The sequence below is a fragment of the Ranitomeya imitator genome, chromosome 1 (assembly GCF_032444005.1).
Source record: "Ranitomeya imitator isolate aRanImi1 chromosome 1, aRanImi1.pri, whole genome shotgun sequence".
Taxonomy (NCBI): Eukaryota; Metazoa; Chordata; class Amphibia; order Anura; family Dendrobatidae; genus Ranitomeya; species Ranitomeya imitator.
Window position 1 is genome coordinate 158,735,635 of NC_091282.1, and position 19,338 is coordinate 158,754,972.

Here is a 19,338-nt window from a genome sequence, read left to right on the forward strand (position 1 = left end):
TTGTCGAACTTCCTCCTGTGGTCGTGAATGGTACTTCGGCGAGTTCTGTCCTTGGACTCCCTCTGGTGGCTGTGAGTGAAGCTGCTGCTTCTGAGGTTCCTTACACAGGTGACGTGGTTTATCCTTTGGTTGGCTGCTCTATTTAACTCCACTCAGATCGTTACTCCATGCCAGCTGTCAATGTTCCTGCATTGGTTCAGTTCACTCTTGGATCTTTCTGGTGACCTGTCTTCTCCAGCAGAAGCTAAGTTCCTGATAGTTATTATTTGTTCATTGTTTCCTTGTCCAGCTGGTTATCATGATTTTGTCTTGCTAGCTGGAAGCTCTGGGATGCAGAGTGGCATCTCCGCACCGTTAGTCGGTGCGGAGGTCTTTTTGCACACTCTGCGTGGTCTTTTGTAGTTTTTTGTGCTGACCGCAAAGATACCTTTCCTATCCTCTGTCTGTTTAGTAAGTCTGGCCTCCCTTTGCTGAAACCTGTTTCATTTCTGCGTTTGTGACTTTCATCTTTACTCACAGTCAATATATGTGGGGGGCTGCCTTTTCCTTTGGGGAATTTCTCTGAGGCAAGGTAGGCTTTATTTTCTATCTCTAGGGCTAGCTAGCTCTTAGGCTGTGAAGAGGCGTCTAGGGAGTGTCAGGAACGCTCCACGGCTATTTCTAGTTGTTGTGATAGGATTAGGGCCTGCGGTCAGCAGAGCTCCCACATCCCAGAGCTTGTCCTGTGTGAGTTTAACTATCAGGTCGTGCCGGGTGCTCCTAACCACCAGGTCTATAACAGTACAGCTGGCCCAAAGTATTAAATGCATCTCAATAGAGGGATAAGAGAAGTTCTGAGACCATTTTTTTTTCTTTGCGCTGTGTTTTGTCTTTCTTTTCCCCTAAACCTTTGGGTGGTTCAGGACACAGGTGTAGATATGGACATTCAAGGTCTGTCCTCTTGTGTGGATCATCTCACTGCAAGGGTACAAAACATTCAAGATTTTGTGGTTCAGAATCCTATGTTAGAGCCTAGAATTCCTATTCCTGATTTATTTTCTGGGGATAGATCTAAGTTCTTGAATTTCAAAAATAATTGTAAACTGTTTCTAGCTTTGAAACCTCGCTCCTCTGGTGACCCCATTCAACAAGTAAAAATCATTATTTCTTTGTTGCGTGGTGACCCTCAAGACTGGGCATTTTCCCTTGCGCCAGGAGATCCTGCATTGCGTGATGTTGATGCGTTTTTTCTGGCGCTTGGATTGCTTTATGATGAACCAAATTCAGTGGATCAGGCAGAGAAAATCTTGCTGGCTTTGTGTCAGGGTCAGGATGAAGCGAAGGTGTACTGTCAGAAGTTTAGAAAGTGGTCTGTGCTTACTCAGTGGAATGAGTGTGCCCTGGCGGCAATTTTCAGAAAGGGTCTTTCTGAAGCCCTTAAGGATGTCATGGTGGGATTTCCCACGCCTGCTGGTCTGAATGAGTCTATGTCCTTGGCCATTCAGATTGATAGGCGCTTGCGTGAGCGCAAACCTGTGCACCATCTGGCGGTATTCTCTGAGCATAGGCCTGAGCCTATGCAGTGTGATAGGACTTTGACCAGAGCTGAACGGCAAGAACACAGACGTCGGAATGGGCTGTGTTTTTACTGTGGTGAATCCACTCATGCTATCTCCGATTGTCCTAAGCGCACTAAGTGGTTCGCTAGGTCTGCCACCATTGGTACGGTACAGTCTAAATTTCTTTTGTCCGTTACTCTGATTTGCTCTCTGTCATCCTATTCTGTTATGGCATTTGTGGATTCAGGCGCTGCCCTGAATTTGATGGACTTGGAGTTTGCCAGGCGCTGTGGTTTTTTCTTGGAGCCCTTGCAGTATCCTATTCCATTGAGAGGGATTGATGCTACGCCTTTGGCCAAAAATAAGCCTCAGTACTGGACTCAATTGACCATGTGCATGGCTCCTGCACATCAGGAGGATATTCGCTTTTTGGTGTTGCATAATCTGCATGATGTGGTCGTTTTGGGGTTGCCATGGCTACAGGTCCATAATCCAGTGTTGGATTGGAAATCTATGTCTGTGTCCGGCTGGGGTTGTCAGGGGGTACATGATGATGTTCCATTGTTGTCAATTTCGCCTTCCACTCCTTCTGAAGTCCCTGAGTTTTTATCAGATTACCGGGATCTATTTGAAGAGCCCAAATCCGGTGCCCTACCTCCTTATAGGGATTGCGATTGTGCTATTAATTTGATTCCTGGTAGTAAGTTTCCTAAGGGCCGTCTGTTTAATTTATCTGTGCCAGAGCACGCCGCTATGCGGAGTTATGTAAGGGAATCCTTGGAGAAGGGTCATATTCGCCTGTCGTCGTCACCATTGGGAGCAGGGTTCTTTTTTGTGGCCAAGAAGGATGGCTCTTTGAGACCTTGTATTGATTGCCGCCTTCTTAATAAGATCACAGTCAAATTTCAGTATCCTTTGCCGCTGCTGTCTGATTTGTTTGCTCGGATTAAGGGGGCTAGTTGGTTCACCAAGATAGATCTTCGAGGGGCGTATAATCTTGTGCGAATTAAACAGGGCGATGAATGGAAAACAGCATTTAATATGCCCGAGGGCCATTTTGAGTACCTGGTTATGCCATTCGGGCTTTCTAATGCTCCATCTGTGTTTCAGTCCTTTATGCATGACATCTTCCGAGAGTACCTGGATAGATTCATGATTGTATATTTGGATGACATTTTGGTCTTTTCGGATGATTGGGAGTCTCATGTGAAGCAGGTCAGAATGGTGTTCCAGGTCCTTCGTGCGAATTCCTTGTTTATGAAGGGGTCAAAGTGTCTCTTTGGAGTTCAGAAGGTTTCATTTTTGGGTTTCATTTTTTCCCCTTCTACTATCGAGATGGACCCTGTTAAAGTTCAGGCCATTTATGATTGGACTCAGCCGACATCTGTGAAGAGCCTGCAGAAGTTCCTGGGCTTTGCTAATTTTTACCGTCGCTTCATCGCTAATTTTTCTAGTATTGCTAAACCGTTGACTGATTTGACCAAGAAAGGTGCTGATGTGGTCAATTGGTCCTCTGCGGCTGTAGAGGCTTTTCAGGAGTTGAAGCGTCGTTTTTCTTCTGCCCCTGTGTTGTGCCAGCCAGATGTTTCGCTCCCGTTTCAGGTCGAGGTTGATGCTTCTGAGATTGTAGCAGGGGCTGTTTTGTCGCAAAGAAGTTCTGATGGCTCGGAGATGAAACCATGTGCCTTCTTTTCTAGAAAATTCTCGCCTGCTGAGCGCAATTATGATGTTGGCAATCGAGAGTTGTTGGCCATGAAGTGGGCATTCGAGGAGTGGCGACATTGGCTTGAAGGAGCTAAACATCGCGTGGTGGTCTTGACGGATCACAAGAATTTGACTTATCTCGAGTCTGCCAAACGGTTGAATCCTAGACAGGCTCGATGGTCGCTCTTTTTCTCCCGTTTTGATTTTGTGGTTTCATACCTTCCGGGATCTAAGAATGTGAAGGCTGATGCCCTGTCAATGAGTTTTGTGCCTGACTCTCCGAGTGTTCCGGAGCCGGCGGGTATTCTTAAAGAGGGGGTAATTTTGTCTGCCATCTCCCCTGATTTGCGGCGCGTGCTGCAGAAGTTTCAGGCTGATAGACCTGACCGTTGTCCTACGGAGAAACTGTTTGTCTCTGACAGATGGACTAGTAGAGTTATCTCTGAGGTTAATTGTTCGGTGTTGGCTGGTCATCCTGGAATCTTTGGTACCAGAGATTTGGTGGCTAGATCCTTTTGGTGGCCTTCTTTGTCACGGGATGTGCGCTCTTTTGTGCAGTCCTGTGGGACTTGTGCTCGGGCTAAGCCGTGCTGTTCTCGTGCCAGTGGGTTGCTTTTGCCCTTGCCGGTCCCGAAGAGGCCCTGGACGCATATTTCCATGGATTTTATTTCTGATCTCCCTGTTTCTCAAAGGATGTCGGTCATTTGGGTGGTTTGTGATCGCTTCTCTAAGATGGTCCATTTGGTACCCTTGTCTAAATTGCCTTCCTCCTCTGATTTGGTGCCATTGTTTTTCCAGCATGTGGTTCGTTTGCATGGCATTCCAGAGAACATCGTCTCGGACAGAGATTCCCAGTTTGTTTCGAGGTTTTGGCGGTCCTTTTGTGCTAAGATGGGCATTGATTTGTCTTTTTCTTCGGCTTTCCATCCTCAGACTAATGGCCAAACCGAACGAACTAATCAGACTTTGGAAACATATCTGAGATGCTTTGTTTCTGCTGATCAGGATGATTGGGTGTCCTTCTTGCCTTTGGCTGAGTTCGCTCTTAATAATCGGGCCAGCTCGGCTACTTTAGTTTCTCCTTTTTTCTGTAATTCTGGTTTCCATCCTCGTTTCTCTTCAGGGCAGGTTGAGCCTTCAGACTGTCCTGGTGTGGATACGGTGGTGGACAGGTTGCAGCAGATTTGGACTCATGTGGTGGACAATTTGACATTGTCCCAGGAGAAGGCTCAACGTTTCGCTAACCACCGGCGCTGTGTTGGTCCCCGACTTCGTGTTGGGGATTTGGTTTGGTTGTCATCTCGTCATGTTCCTATGAAGGTTTCCTCTCCTAAGTTTAAGCCTCGTTTTATTGGGCCATATAAGATTTCGGACGTTCTTAATCCTGTGTCATTTCGTTTGGACCTTCCAACTTCTTTTGCCATCTATAATGTGTTCCATAGGTCGTTGTTGCGGAGATACGTGGCGCCTATGGTTCCCTCCGTTGATCCTCCTGCCCCGGTGTTGGTCGAGGGGGAGTTGGAGTATGTGGTGGAGAAGATTTTGGATTCTCGTGTTTCGAGACGGAAACTCCAGTACCTGGTCAAGTGGAAGGGTTATGGTCAGGAAGATAATTCCTGGGTTTTTGCCTCTGATGTTCATGCTGCCGATCTAGTTCGTGCCTTTCATTTGGCTCATCCTGATCTGCCTGGGGGCTCTGGTGAGGGTTCGGTGACCCCTCCTCAAGGGGGGGTACTGTTGTGAATTCTGTTGTCGAACTCCCTCCTGTGGTCGTGAATGGTACTTCGGCGTGTTCTGTCCATGGACTCCCTCTGGTGGCTGTGAGTGAAGCTGCTGCTTCTCAGGTTCCTTACACAGGTGACGTGGTTTATCCTTTGGTTGGCTGCTCTATTTAACTCCACTCAGATCGTTACTCCATGCCAGCTGTCAATGTTCCTGCATTGGTTCAGTTCGCTCTTGGATTTTTCTGGTGACCTGTCTTCTCCAGCAGAAGCTAAGTTCCTGATAGTTATTATTTGTTCATTGTTTCCTTGTCCAGCTGGTTATCATGATTTTGTCTTGCTAGCTGGAAACTCTGGGATGCAGAGTGGCATCTCCGCACCGTTAGTCGGTGCGGAGGTCTTTTTGCACACTCTGCGTGGTCTTTTGTAGTTTTTTGTGCTGACCGCAAAGATACCTTTCCTATCCTCTGTCTGTTTAGTAAGTCTAGCCTCCCTTTGCTGAAACCTGTTTCATTTCTGCGTTTGTGACTTTCATCTTTACTCACAGTCAATATATGTGGGGGGCTGCCTTTTCCTTTGGGGAATTTCTCTGAGGCAAGGTAGGCTTTATTTTCTATCTCTAGGGCTAGCCAGCTCTTAGGCTGTGAAGAGGCGTCTAGGGAGAGTCAGGAGCGCTCCATGGCTATTTCTAGTTGTTGTGATAGGATTAGGGCCTGCGGTCAGCAGAGCTCCCACATCCCAGAGCTTGTCCTGTGTGAGTTTAACTATCAGGTCGTGCCGGGTGCTCCTAACCACCAGGTCCATAACAGGGAGGGTATTCATTTTATAGGAGGGGAAGATAGTGCACATAGAGACCTGGGCACAAATAAGGAAGTTGGGGGTGGCGGTGGCATGGGGGGTGGGGTTAGAACAGTTAATAATTTAAGAAATAGAGGTACAGAGAGGAACATCAAGTGCATGTATACTAATGCCAGAAGCCTCGCCAACAAAATGGACAAATTGGAACTAATGTTGTTGGAGCATGATTATGACATGGTGGGGATATCTGAGACATGGCTGGACGAGAGCCATGACTGGGCTGTTAACTTGCAGGGCTATAGCCTGTTCATTATTTTTAATCTTTAAAGACCCCATAATAACAGGGTCTGTACAACAGGACTGGCGTATAGCAAATGTGTGGTGTAGCAAAAGGGGACAAAAACTGAACGCGGAAATTATAAGCCAGTAAGCTTAACCTCTACTGTGGGTAAAATCCTGGAGGGCATACTAAGGGATGCTATACTGGAGTATCTGAAGAGGAATAACCTCATGACTCAGTATCAGCACGGGTTTACTAGGGACCGTTCATGTCAGACTAATTTGATCAGTTTCTATGAAGAGGTAAGTTCTGGACTGGACCAAGGGAACACAGTGGATGTAGTGTATATGGACTTTTCAAAAGCTTTTGATATGGTGCCACACAAAAGGTTTATACATAAAATGAGAATAATGGGGATAGGGGAAAATATGTGTAAGTGGGTTGAGAGCTGGCTCAGGGATAGGAAACAAAGGGTGGTTATTAATGGAGCACACTCGGACTGGATAGCGGTTAACAGTGGGGTACCACAGGGGTCAGTATTGGGCCCTCTTCTTTTTAACATTTATTAATGACCTTGTAGGGGGCATTAAGAGTAGAATTTCAATATTTGCAGATGACACTAAACTCTGCAGGGTAATCAATACAGAGGAGGACAATTTTATATTACAGGATGATTTATGTAAACTAGAAGCTTGGGCTGATAAATGGCAAATGAGCTTTAATGGGGATAAATGTAAGGTCATGCACTTGGGTAGAAGTAATAAGATGTATAATTATGTGCTTAATTCTAAAACTCTGGGCAAAACCGTCAATGAAAAAGACCTGGGTGTATGGGTGGATGACAAACTCATATTCAGTGGCCAGTGTCTGGCAGCTGCTACAAAGGCAAATCTAATAATGGGATGCATTAAAAGAGGCATAGATGCTCATGAGGAGAACATAATTTTACCTCTATACAAGTCACTAGTTCGACCACACTTAGAATACTGTGCACAGTTCTGGTCTCCGGTGTATAAGAAAGACATAGCTGAACTAGAGCGGGTGCAGAGAAGAGCGACCAAGGTTATTAGAGGACTGGGGGGTCTGCAATACCAAGATAGGTTATTACACTTGGGGCTATTTAGTTTGGAAAAACGAAGACTAAGGGGTTATCTTATTTTAATGTATAAATATTTGAGGGGACAGTACAAAGACCTTTCAGGTGATCTTTTTAATCATAGACCTGAAACAGGGACAAGGGGGCATCCTCTGCGTTTGGAGGAAAAAAGGTTTAAGCATAATAACAGACGCAGATTCTTTACTGTAAGAGCAGTGAGACTATGGAACTCTCTGCCATATGATGTTGGAATGAGTGATTCATTACTTAAATTTAAGAGGGGACTGGATGCCTTTCTTGAAAAGTATAACGTTACAGGGTATATACACTAGATTCCTTGATAGGGCGTTGATCCAGGGAACTAGTCTGATTGCCGTATGTGGAGTCGGGAAGGAATTTTTTTCCCCAATGTGGAGCTTACTCTTTGCCACATGGGTTTCTTTTGCCTTCCTCTGGATCAACATGTTAGGGCATGTTAGGTTAGGCTATGGGTTGAAGTAGATGGACTTATAGTCTTCCTTCAACTTTAATAACTATGTAACTATGTAACTATGCAACATGGTCATAAGTATTCTGACCCTTTGCTCAAGCACTTATATTTAAGTCGCATGCTGTCCATTTCCTTGTGATCCTCCTTGAGATGGTTCTACTGCTTCTTTGGAGTCCAGCTGTATTTAAACTGATAGGACTTGATTTGGAAAGGCACAGACCTGTGTATATAAGACCTCACAGCTCACAGTGTATGTCAGACCAAATGACAAACATGAGGTCAAAGGTTCCTAAGAGCACAGTGGCCTCCATAATTAAAAGGAAGACGTTTGGGGGGCCTGGTTTGCCAGGGGAAGGGAGCAGACGTGTCTCACATCAGCTCCTGCTAATTCCCCTTATTAAGCTTACTTTCAGCATACTAAAGTGGATTTTCGGGCTCCTGTAGCATTTATAACATGCCAGGAGCCAGCCAAGCAAAGAAGGGATATTTTCCCAGCAAGACTAATGCAAATTGGAGCCGGAGAGGGGCTGAGAAGGACGGAGAGACGGCTTACAGAAAGACTCAGGCCGGGTATGTAGGGACAAAGAAGTCCCCTTCCCTCATCCAGCGCAGCCTAAAGACTCAGGGCTCACCGCAGCTTGAAAAGCCCTTAAACGGCGAGTCATCCGCCGCTGACACAGTCCTGCATTTGCCCTGCAGCACCGCCGAAAGCACCAGACAAGGAGCGGAGAACCGGCGGGGCCGGAGCGCTCCGAATTCCAAGATGGCGCCCGCGCCGCTGAGCCAGAAGATCAGTGCGCCGGGACAAGTACAGGAGCTGCGCCCAGCTGATGAGCGGCGACCGCGGGTTGCAGCGACGTGGGAGATTAATGCTGCACAGAAGCAGAAGACAGAGCCTGGATCTCTTCGCGCCCAGCACAAGCTGACGCTGCAGGAAACACAGAGGGACAGAGCGGCTACTAGGCTAGCCGGGAGCGGAAGCAAGATGGCGCCCGCTCCACGGCAGCTGAAGAGCGGCACTCCGGAGCTAGGTCCGATGATACAGGAGGCTGCGGGACCACCGCGGCAAGACATAGAGGTGGGGGAGCAGAGCACCAAGACAAGTCTGCGGGACCGGCTCAGACAGCTGCACGCCGACAACAAAGCAGACGCCAGCTGTGGAAAAGGATGGGAGCATCAGAGGAACAGCCTGGAGAGCAAGAGAGACCTCCGTGCCTCGGCAACAGTGAGTACAAGTGGGGACATTAAAACGCAGCAGTGGGGCACGGAACAGTCAGAAGATGACAGGAGGTGGACCATAGCTGAGGGAGACCCGATGCGACCGCTGCAACAGGCTCCTAGTAAGGAGCAGCTGACTAGAATTAGGCAAGGAAAATGCCTTAACCATGCCGCACAGGAGTTTGTGCCGAGAGATCAGATAGAGGTGTCTCCCCGGACATTCACCGACTCCAAGGAGAAAGCAGGAGTCAGATGTGGAACTTCCCCAGAGACAGGAGATCGCAGGCGGAAGGGGGAAATAGCAGCCGATGCAAATCCTCAGCTGACAAATGTAGGTAGGGTGAAGGAGGGGGGTGAGCCTCCTGCCCCCCGTTACCATGCTATTTAACCAGCATACTTTTAACCCTATGTGTCCTCCCCACAAATCCACTGCAGACAAGCATAGTGGAGGATTGAACCTATATGATAACCCACTAATCTTTTCTAAATGGGACTCTGCATGGAGTGAGCTGATTGAATCCAAATTTAGGAGTCTGGACCTCTCTTTAAAGGCACTGAAGGGTGGCGTATGTGAAGAAATTATAAATAATCAAACACTTGGTTCTCCTGGTACCATGGGGAGTTTGGAGAGCGTACATTCGGAAGAATGTCTTGAAATCACCGTCAAGTCGGACTTTGATAGTGCTACCCTTTCTAGTACACCGCTTACAAACTCAACAAGCGACATTTCTAGTGATAACCATTCTCAAACTGCAAACCCGAACAGGGAGGGGTCTCCCAGCTTACTTCTTATTGAAGAGATTCCAGCTTCTGACAACTGCCCGACAGAGGGTTTTATCTCTGATCTGCTTAAAACTTTCCTAGTTTCAATAAACCTTGGGAGGAACGAGGATAATGGAGACGGCGTCCGAGACCTAACTTCTGACCATAAGGATAAAATTGTTGATTTTAAACAAACAAGAAGTTCCAAAGCATCTGAAATCTTTATTAAAAACCTTTTTAAAGATATGCTAATCACTGTGACTAGGGACGCCGACTCATAGTAACATAGTAACATAGTAACATAGTTAGTAAGGCCGAAAAAAGACATTTGTCCATCCAGTTCAGCCTATATTCCATCATAATAAATACCCAGATCTACGTCCTTCTACAGAACCTAATAATTGTATGATACAATATTGTTCTGCTCCAGGAAGACATCCAGGCCTCTCTTGAACCCCTCAACTGAGTTCGCCATCACCACCTCCTCAGGCAAGCAATTCCAGATTCTCACTGCCCTAACAGTAAAGAATCCTCTTCTATGTTGGTGGAAAAACCTTCTCTCCTCCAGACGCAAAGAATGCCCCCTTGTGCCTGTCACCTTCCTTGGTATAAACAGATCCTCAGCGAGATATTTGTATTGTCCCCTTATATACTTATACATGGTTATTAGATCGCCCCTCAGTCGTCTTTTTTCTAGACTAAATAATCCTAATTTCGCTAATCTATCTGGGTATTGTAGTTCTCCCATCCCCTTTATTAATTTTGTTGCCCTCCTTTGTACTCTCTCTAGTTCCATTATATCCTTCCTGAGCACCGGTGCCCAAAACTGGACACAGTACTCCATGTGCGGTCTAACTAGGGATTTGTACAGAGGCAGTATAATGCTCTCATCATGTGTATCCAGACCTCTTTTAATGCACCCCATGATCCTGTTTGCCTTGGCAGCTGCTGCCTGGCACTGGCTGCTCCAGGTAAGTTTATCATTAACTAGGATCCCCAAGTCCTTCTCCCTGTCAGATTTACCCAGTGGTTTCCCGTTCAGTGTGTAATGGTGATATTGATTCCCTCTTCCCATGTGTATAACCTTACATTTATCATTGTTAAACCTCATCTGCCACCTTTCAGCCCAAGTTTCCAACTTATCCAGATCCATCTGTAGCAGAATACTATCTTCTCTTGTATTAACTGCTTTACATAGTTTTGTATCATCTGCAAATATCGATATTTTACTGTGTAAACCTTCTACCAGATCATTAATGAATATGTTGAAGAGAACAGGTCCCAATACTGACCCCTGCGGTACCCCACTGGTCACAGCGACCCAGTTAGAGACTATACCATTTATAACCACCCTCTGCTTTCTATCACTAAGCCAGTTACTAACCCATTTACACACATTTTCCCCCAGACCAAGCATTCTCATTTTGTGTACCAACCTCTTGTGCGGCATGGTATCAAACGCTTTGGAAAAATCAAGATATACCACGTCCAATGACTCACCGTGGTCCAGCCTATAGCTTACCTCTTCATAAAAACTGATTAGATTGGTTTGACAGGAGCGATTTCTCATAAACCCATGCTGATATGGAGTTAAACAGTTATTCTCATTGAGATAATCCAGAATAACATCCCTCAGAAACCCTTCAAATATTTTACCAACAATAGAGGTTAGACTTACTGGCCTATAATTTCCAGGTTCACTTTTAGAGCCCTTTTTGAATATTGGCACCACATTTGCTATGCGCCAGTCCTGCGGAACAGATCCTGTCGCTATAGAGTCCCTAAAAATAAGAAATAATGGTTTATCTATTACATTACTTAGTTCTCTTAGTACTCGTGGGTGTATGCCATCCGGACCCGGAGATTTATCTATTTTAATCTTATTTAGCCGGTTTCGCACCTCTTCTTGGGTTAGATTGGTGACCCTTAATATAGGGTTTTCATTGTTTCTTGGGATTTCACCTAGCATTTCATTTTCCACCGTGAATACCGTGGAGAAGAAGGTGTTTAATATGTTAGCTTTTTCCTCGTCATCTACAACCATTCTTTCCTCACTATTTTTTAAGGGGCCTACATTTTCAGTTTTTATTCTTTTACTATTGATATAGTTGAAGAACAGTTTGGGATTAGTTTTACTCTCCTTAGCAATGTGCTTCTCTGTTTCCTTTTTGGCAGCTTTAATTAGTTTTTTAGATAAAGTATTTTTCTCCCTATAGTTTTTTAGAGCTTCAATGGTGCCATCCTGCTTTAGTAGTGCAAATGCTTTCTTTTTACTGTTAATTGCCTGTCTTACTTCTTTGTTTAGCCACATTGGGTTTTTCCTATTTCTAGTCCTTTTATTCCCACAAGGTATAAACCGCTTACACTGCCTATTTAGGATGTTCTTAAACATTTCCCATTTATTATCTGTATTCTCATTTCTGAGGATATTGTCCCAGTCTACCAGATTAAGGGCATCTCTAAGCTGTTCAAACTTTGCCTTCCTAAAGTTCAATGTTTTTGTGACTCCCTGACAAGTCCCCCTAGTGAAAGACAGGTGAAACTGCACAATATTGTGGTCGCTATTTCCTAGATGCCCGACCACCTGCAGATTTGTTATGACTCATCTAAATCATCTAAATCTTCTACCTCTGTTACACCTAGTTCCTCAAATGCCTCATATTCTTCTGAAACGGCGGGGTCTTTTAGGAGAGGTGAGCTGGGAAATTCCCTAAGCTACTCTTTCCCTCAGGAACCACTTAACAAAATTCAAAAGGAAATTGACACCCTTAAAGCTGACCTAGCCAACTACGAAGATTATAAAAGGAAGAATAATGTCAAAATAAGAGGAATTCCAGAAACTATCCAGACCCACCAGCTTAAAGATTATATGTCAAAAATGGTTTCTTACTTAATCCCCAAAACAAACGAAAAATTTCTAATAGAGAAGTTCTTCAGAATACGCAGACCACCATCTCTTCCACAGGAAGCATCTAGAGACGTGATAGTTACCTTCTACCCTAGCTGGATGAGGAATGCTCTCTTTGCCATATCAAAAAATCCTGAATTTTCCTCATCACCTTACGGACACTTGTCTTTTTTTAAAGACCTTTCACGAGACACCCTACAGAAAAGGAAGCTACTCTCTCCAATCACATACTGTCTACGGAAAGCCGGCGTTCCCTACCAGTGGTCCCGGTCATCTACTCTCATGGTTCATCATAACTCAAAATCTCTCTTTATCACCTCTGAGAAGGAGGGTTTCAAACTTCTGAATTTACTGGGAATCCAACGCGCTCGGGCCTCCTCTGACTCTTCGATGGATTTGTCCTCTTCATCAACAGCAGATCCAAACCTTGACTGAGAAATATACATTAGATTGATTTATCTCCACTTTAGAGCCTTTGTTTAGAACCGAACATTGCCCCACATGGTCACATGGTTACCTAAGGGTTTACCAGGACCGACAAGCCATCATACTCGTACACTTATGTCAAATATGGGCTTATTTTTTTTTGTAATTTTAAGTTTATATGCATCTTCTATGTCAGCTCATTTTTTACTTCATTTTAGTTTTAGACCTACAACCGTTTTGCATGTACTGGTAATACTATATGATCGCTTGTCACCCCTATTTTTTATAGGGATTTCTCCTCTTCCTATTATCATATCCCTTCCCTTCCCTCCCTCCCCTCCCTTGCATTTCCTACCCGTTTAAAAATTTCTTAAAAACCCCAATAAAAATGTTTGGACAAAAAGGAAGACGTTTGGGACCACCAGAAGTCTTGCTAGACCTGGCTGTCCAGCGAAACTGAGCAATCGTGGGAGAAGAGCCTTGGTGAGAGGTAAAGAACCCCAAGATCACTGTGGCTGAGCTCCAGAGATGCAGTAGGAAGACAGGATAAAGTTCCACAAAGTCAACTATCACTGCAGCCCTCCATCAGTTGGACCTTTATTTCAGAGTGGACCAACGGAAGCCTCTCCTCAGTGCAAGACATATGAAAGCCCGCATAGAGTTTGCTAAAAAACACATGAAGGACTCCCAGACTATGAGAAATAAGATTCTCTGGTCTGATGAGACGAAGACAGAACTTTTTGGTGATAATTCTAAGAGGTATATGTGGAGAAAACCAGGCACTGCTCATCACCTGCCCAATATAACCCCAACAGTGAAACATGGTGGTGGCAGCATCATGCTATGGGGTGTTTTTCAGCTGCATGGACAGGATGTCTCATTGTCATTGATGGAAGCATGAATGCGGCCAAGTACATAGATATCCTGGATGAAAACCTCTTCCAGAGTGCTCTGGATCTCAGGCTTGGCTGAAGGTTCAGCTTCCAACAAGACAATGACCCTAAGCTCACAGCTAAAATAACAAAGGAATGGCTTCAGGAGAACTCTGTGACCTTTCTTGACTGGCCCAGCCAGGGCCCTGACCTAAAACCAATTGAGCATCTCTGTAGAGACCTGAAACTGGATGTCCACTAATGTTCACCATCCAACCTGACAGAACTGGAGAGAATCTGGAAGGAAGAATGGCAGAGGATCCCCAAATCCAGGTGTGGAAAACTTGTTGCATCATTCCCAAGAAGACTCATGGCTGTACTAGCTCAAAAGGGTGCTTCTACTCCATACTGAGCAAAGCGTCTAAATACTTATGACCATGTGATATTTCAGCTTTTCTTTTTTAATAAATTTGCAAAAGTTACTACATTTCTGTTTTTTTCCGTCAAGATGGAGTGCAGAGTGTACATTAATGAGAAAAAATGAACTTTTTTGAATTTACCAAATGGCTGCAATGAAACAGAGTGAAAAATTTAAAGGGGTCTGAATACTTTCCGTACCCACTGTACATTTTACTACATCCAGTTATAGACATTTCCAATGTCAAATTTTATGCATTCTGCTGTGTGTCATTTGACTATTGCAATTGTAGATAACAACAAGGATCAGTACAAGCAATGGTGAGATTAATGGATAAATGGGATGAATTTTGTTCAGGTTTCTTTAATTTTTTTTCATTTTGTTAACCGTGCATTATCGGTAATGAATATGGTATATTCCATGTAATGCATTACATTACCTAGCTGGTGTCTCAGATGTTGGTATAAATTTTAATGCATTGATTTAGTTTTAATGAAACTCGTGTCTGTATTTGCCATGAAATGTTAGGTAAAATGCGTTTTCATAGTCACTATAATATAAAGAATGTGGCTGCGAATAGATATTTTATGATGTGCATATAGAAAAAAAGAAAATGTGAAATATCTTTTCCAAAAAATATTTGATATATTATCATGGCTTGTTTACATTGTTCTTCCGGTTTACCAGTTCAAGACAAGGACATTGCCCTGTTAATGGCAAGGTACATTTCCTTTTTCTGAACATGTGGTTAAACCCCTTCAACAATTCTGACCACTGTCACTTTATGAGGCAATAACTCTGGAACGCTTCAACAGATCTCAGTGATTCCGAGATTGTTTGTTTTTTAACCACTTTAATAAATAATAATAATCTTTTTATATAATGCTAACATATTCCGCAGCGCTTTACACATTGCACACAATATCATCACTGTCCCCGTTGGGGCTCACAATCTAAATTCCCTATCAGTATGTCTTTGAAATGTGGGAGGAAACCGGAGTACCCAGAAGAAACCCCCGCAAACACGGAGAGAACATACAAACTCTTTGCAGATGTTGTCCTTGGTGGGATTTGAACCCAGGACTCCAGCGCTGCAAGGCTGCTGTGCTAACCACTGCGCCACCGTGCTACCCCTTTCTGACATTAGACATACTATCCCGTCGAGGTGGTCTGGGCCCCTATGACCACTGACGGGATAGTACGTCATCAGCAATCAGCCGCGCTCATGGGGGGAACGCGGCTGATCGCGGCCGGATGTCAGCTGATTATCACAGCTGACATCCGGCACTATGTGCTAGGAGCAGTCACGGACCGCTTCCGGCACATTAACCCCCCAAAACACTGCTATCAAAAATGATTGCAGGAGTCCGGCGGCATAGGGAAGCATCGCGCAGGGAGGGGGCATCCTGCGTTCTTCCCTGAGACCCTCGGAACAATGCGATGTGATTGCATTGTTCCGAGCATCTCCTCCGGCCTCCACCCTGCCCCGGATCCAAGATGGCCGCAGAGGGCATTCCGGGTCCTGCAGGGAGGCGGCTTGCAAGCGCCTGCTTGCGCTGACAAGCCTGCAGCACTGCCTGTCAGATCGCTGATCTGACACAGTGCTGTGCAAAGTGTCAGATCAGCGATCTGACACTATAGCATGATGTCCCACCCTGGGACAAAGTAAAAAAGATGAAAAAAAAATATTTACATGTGTAAAAATAATAAAATAATAATTAAATAAATAAAAAAATATTGTTCCAATAAATACATTTTTTTATGTAAATAAAAAAACAATAAAAGTACACATCTTTAGTATCGCCGTGTCCATAATGACCCGACCTATTAAACTGTCTCACTAGTTAACCAATTCAGTGAACACCATAAAAAAATAATTAAAAAATGAGGCAAAAAACAATGCTTTATCATCATACCCCCGAACAAAATGTGGAATAACACGCGATCAAAAAGACGAATATAAAAAACTTGGTACCGCCGAAAACGTCATCTTGTCCCGCAACAAATGAGCTGCCACAGAGCATGATCAGCAGAAAAATAAAAAAAGTTATAGCTCTCAGAATAAAGTGATGCAAAAATAATTACTTTTTCTATAAAATTGTTTTTTGTTGTATAAAAGTGCCAAAACATAAAAAAATTATATAAATGAGGTATTGCTGTAATCGCACTGACCTGAAGAATAAAACTGCTTTATCAATTTTACCAAACACGAAACAGTATAATCACCCCCCAAAAGAAATTCACGAATTGCTGGGTTTTGTTCATTCTGCCTAACAAAAATCAGAATAAAAAGCGATCAAAAAATGTCATGTGCCCGAAAATGGTACCAATAAAAACGTCAAATCGTCCCGCATAAAACAAGACCTCACATGACTCTGTGGACCAAAATATGGAAAAATTATAGCTCTCAGAATGTGGTAACGCAAAAAATATTTTTTGCAATAAAAAGCGTCTTTCAGTGTGTGACAAATGCCAAACATAAAAATCCGATATAAAATCAAACCCCCCTTTATCACCGCATAGTTAAGGAAAAATAATAAAATTTAAAAAATGTATTTATTTCCATTTTCCCATTAGGGTTATGGTTGGGACTAAAGTTAGGGTTAGGGTTGGGGCTAAAGTTAGGGTTAGGGTTGGGGCTAAAGTTAGGGTTATGGTTGGGGCTACAGTTAGAGTTGGGGATAAAGTTAGGGTTGGAGCTAGAGTTGGGGTTAGGGTTTGGATTATGTTTACGGTTGGATTAGGGGTGTGTCAGGGTTAGGGGTATGGATGGAATTAGGGTTAGGGGTGTGTTGGGATTAGGGTTAGGGGTGTGTTCGGGTTAGGGGTGTGGTTAGGGTTGGGATTAGGGTTAAGGTACCGTCACACTGGACGATATCGCTAGCGATCCGTGACGTTGCAGCGTCCTGGCTAGCGATATCGTCCAGTGTGACAGGCAGCAGCGATCAGGCCCCTGCTGTGATATCGCTGGTCGGGGCAGAAAGGCCAGGACTTTATTTCGTCGCTGGCTCTCCCACTGACATCGCTGAATCGGCGTGTGTGACGCCGATTCAGCGATGTCTTCGCTGGTAACCAGGGTAAACATCGGGTTACTAAGCGCAGGGCCGCGCTTAGTAACCCGATGTTTACCATGGTTACCATCGTTAAAGTAAAAAAAACAAACACTACATACTTACCTACCGCTGTCTGTCCCCAGCGCTGTGCTTCTCTGCTCTGGCTGTGAGCGCCGGGCAGCCGGAAAGCAGAGCGGTGACGTCACCGCTGTGCTTTCCGGCCGCTGTGCTCACAGTCAGTGCAGGAAAGCACAGTGCCGGGGACAGACAGCGGTAGGTAAGTATGTAGTGGTTGTTTTTTTTTACTTTAACGATGGTAACCAGGGTAAACATCGGGTTACTAAGCGTGGCCCTGCGCTTAGTAACCCGATGTTTACCCTGGTTACCGGCATCGTTGGTCGCTGGAGAGCGGTCTTTGTGACAGCTCTCCAGCGACCAAACAGCGACGCTGCAGCGATCCGGATCGTTGTCGGTATCGCTGCAGCGTCGTTTAGTGTGACGGTACCTTTAGGGGTGTGTTGGGGTTAAAGTTGGAGTTATAATTGGGAGGTTTCCACTGCTTACGCACACCAGGGGCTCTGCAAACGCAACATGATGTCCGATCTCAATCCATACAATTCTGCATTGAAAAAATAAAGCTCTGCCATGCGTCCAAACAGTGGTTTACCCCCACATATGGGGTATCAGCATACTCAGGACAACTTGCACAACAACTTTTGGGGTCCAATTTCTCCAGATACCCTTGAGAAAATACAAAAATGGGGGCTAAAAGATAATTTTTGTGAAAAAAATAAGATTTTCTATTTTTATGGCTCTACACCATAAACTTCTGTGAAGCACTTGGGGGTCAAAGTGCTCACCACACATCTAGATAAGTTCCTTAGAGGACCTACTTTCCAAAATGGGGTAACTTTTGGGGGTTTCCACTGTTTAGGCACATCAGGGGCTCTCCAAGGAGACATGGCGTCCTATCTCAATTCCAGCCGATTTTGCATTGAAAAGTCAAATGGCACTCCTTCCCTTCTGAGCTCTGCCATGCGCCCAAACAGTGGTTTACCCCCACATATGGGGTATCAGCGTACTCAGGACAAATTGTACAACAACTTTTGGGGTTCAATTTCTCCTGTTACCTTTGGAAAAATAAAACAAATTGGATCTGAAATACATTTTTTGTGAGAAAAAGTTAAATGTTCATTTTTTTTAAACATTCCAATAATTTCAGTGAAACACAGGAAGGGTTAATAAACTTCTTGAATGTGGTTTTGTGCACCATGAGAGGTGCAGTTTTTAGAATGGTGTCACACTTGGGTATTTTCTATCATATAGACTCATCAAAGTGGCTTCAAATGTGATGTGGTCCCTAAAAAAAATGGTGTTGTAAAAATGAGAAATTGCTGGTCAACTTTTAACCCTTATAACTCCCTAACCAAAAAAAAAAATGTTGGTTCTAAAATTGTGCTGATGTAAAGTACACATGTGGGAAATGTTACTTAAGTATTTTGTGTGACATATCTCTGTGATTTAAGGGCATGAAAATTCAAAGTTGGAAAATTGCGAAATTTTCGCCAAACTTCAATTTTTTTCACAAATAAACTCAAGTAATATCAAGGAAATTTTACCACTAACATGAAGTACAATATGTCTCAAGAAAACAGTGTCAGAATCACCAGGATCCATGCAAGCGTTCCACCAGAGTTATAACCTCATAAAGGGACAGTGGTCAGAATTGTAAAAATTGGCCCGGTCATTAACGTGCAAACCACCCTTGGGTGTAAAGGGGTTAATGACACTTTGTATGTACTTCATATAAGTGGTAAATTTTGTTCAATATTGTTTGCATTAATTTATGAAAATTAGAATATTTTGCAATTTTCAAACTTTAACCCCTTCCCGACCTGTGACACAGCGTATGCGTCATGAAAGTCGGTGCCAATCCGACCTGTGACGCATATGCTGTGTCACAGAAAGATTGCGTCCCTGCAGATCGGGTGAAAGGGTTAACTCCCATTTCACCCGGCCTGCAGGGACAGGGGGAGTGGTAGTTTAGCCCAGGG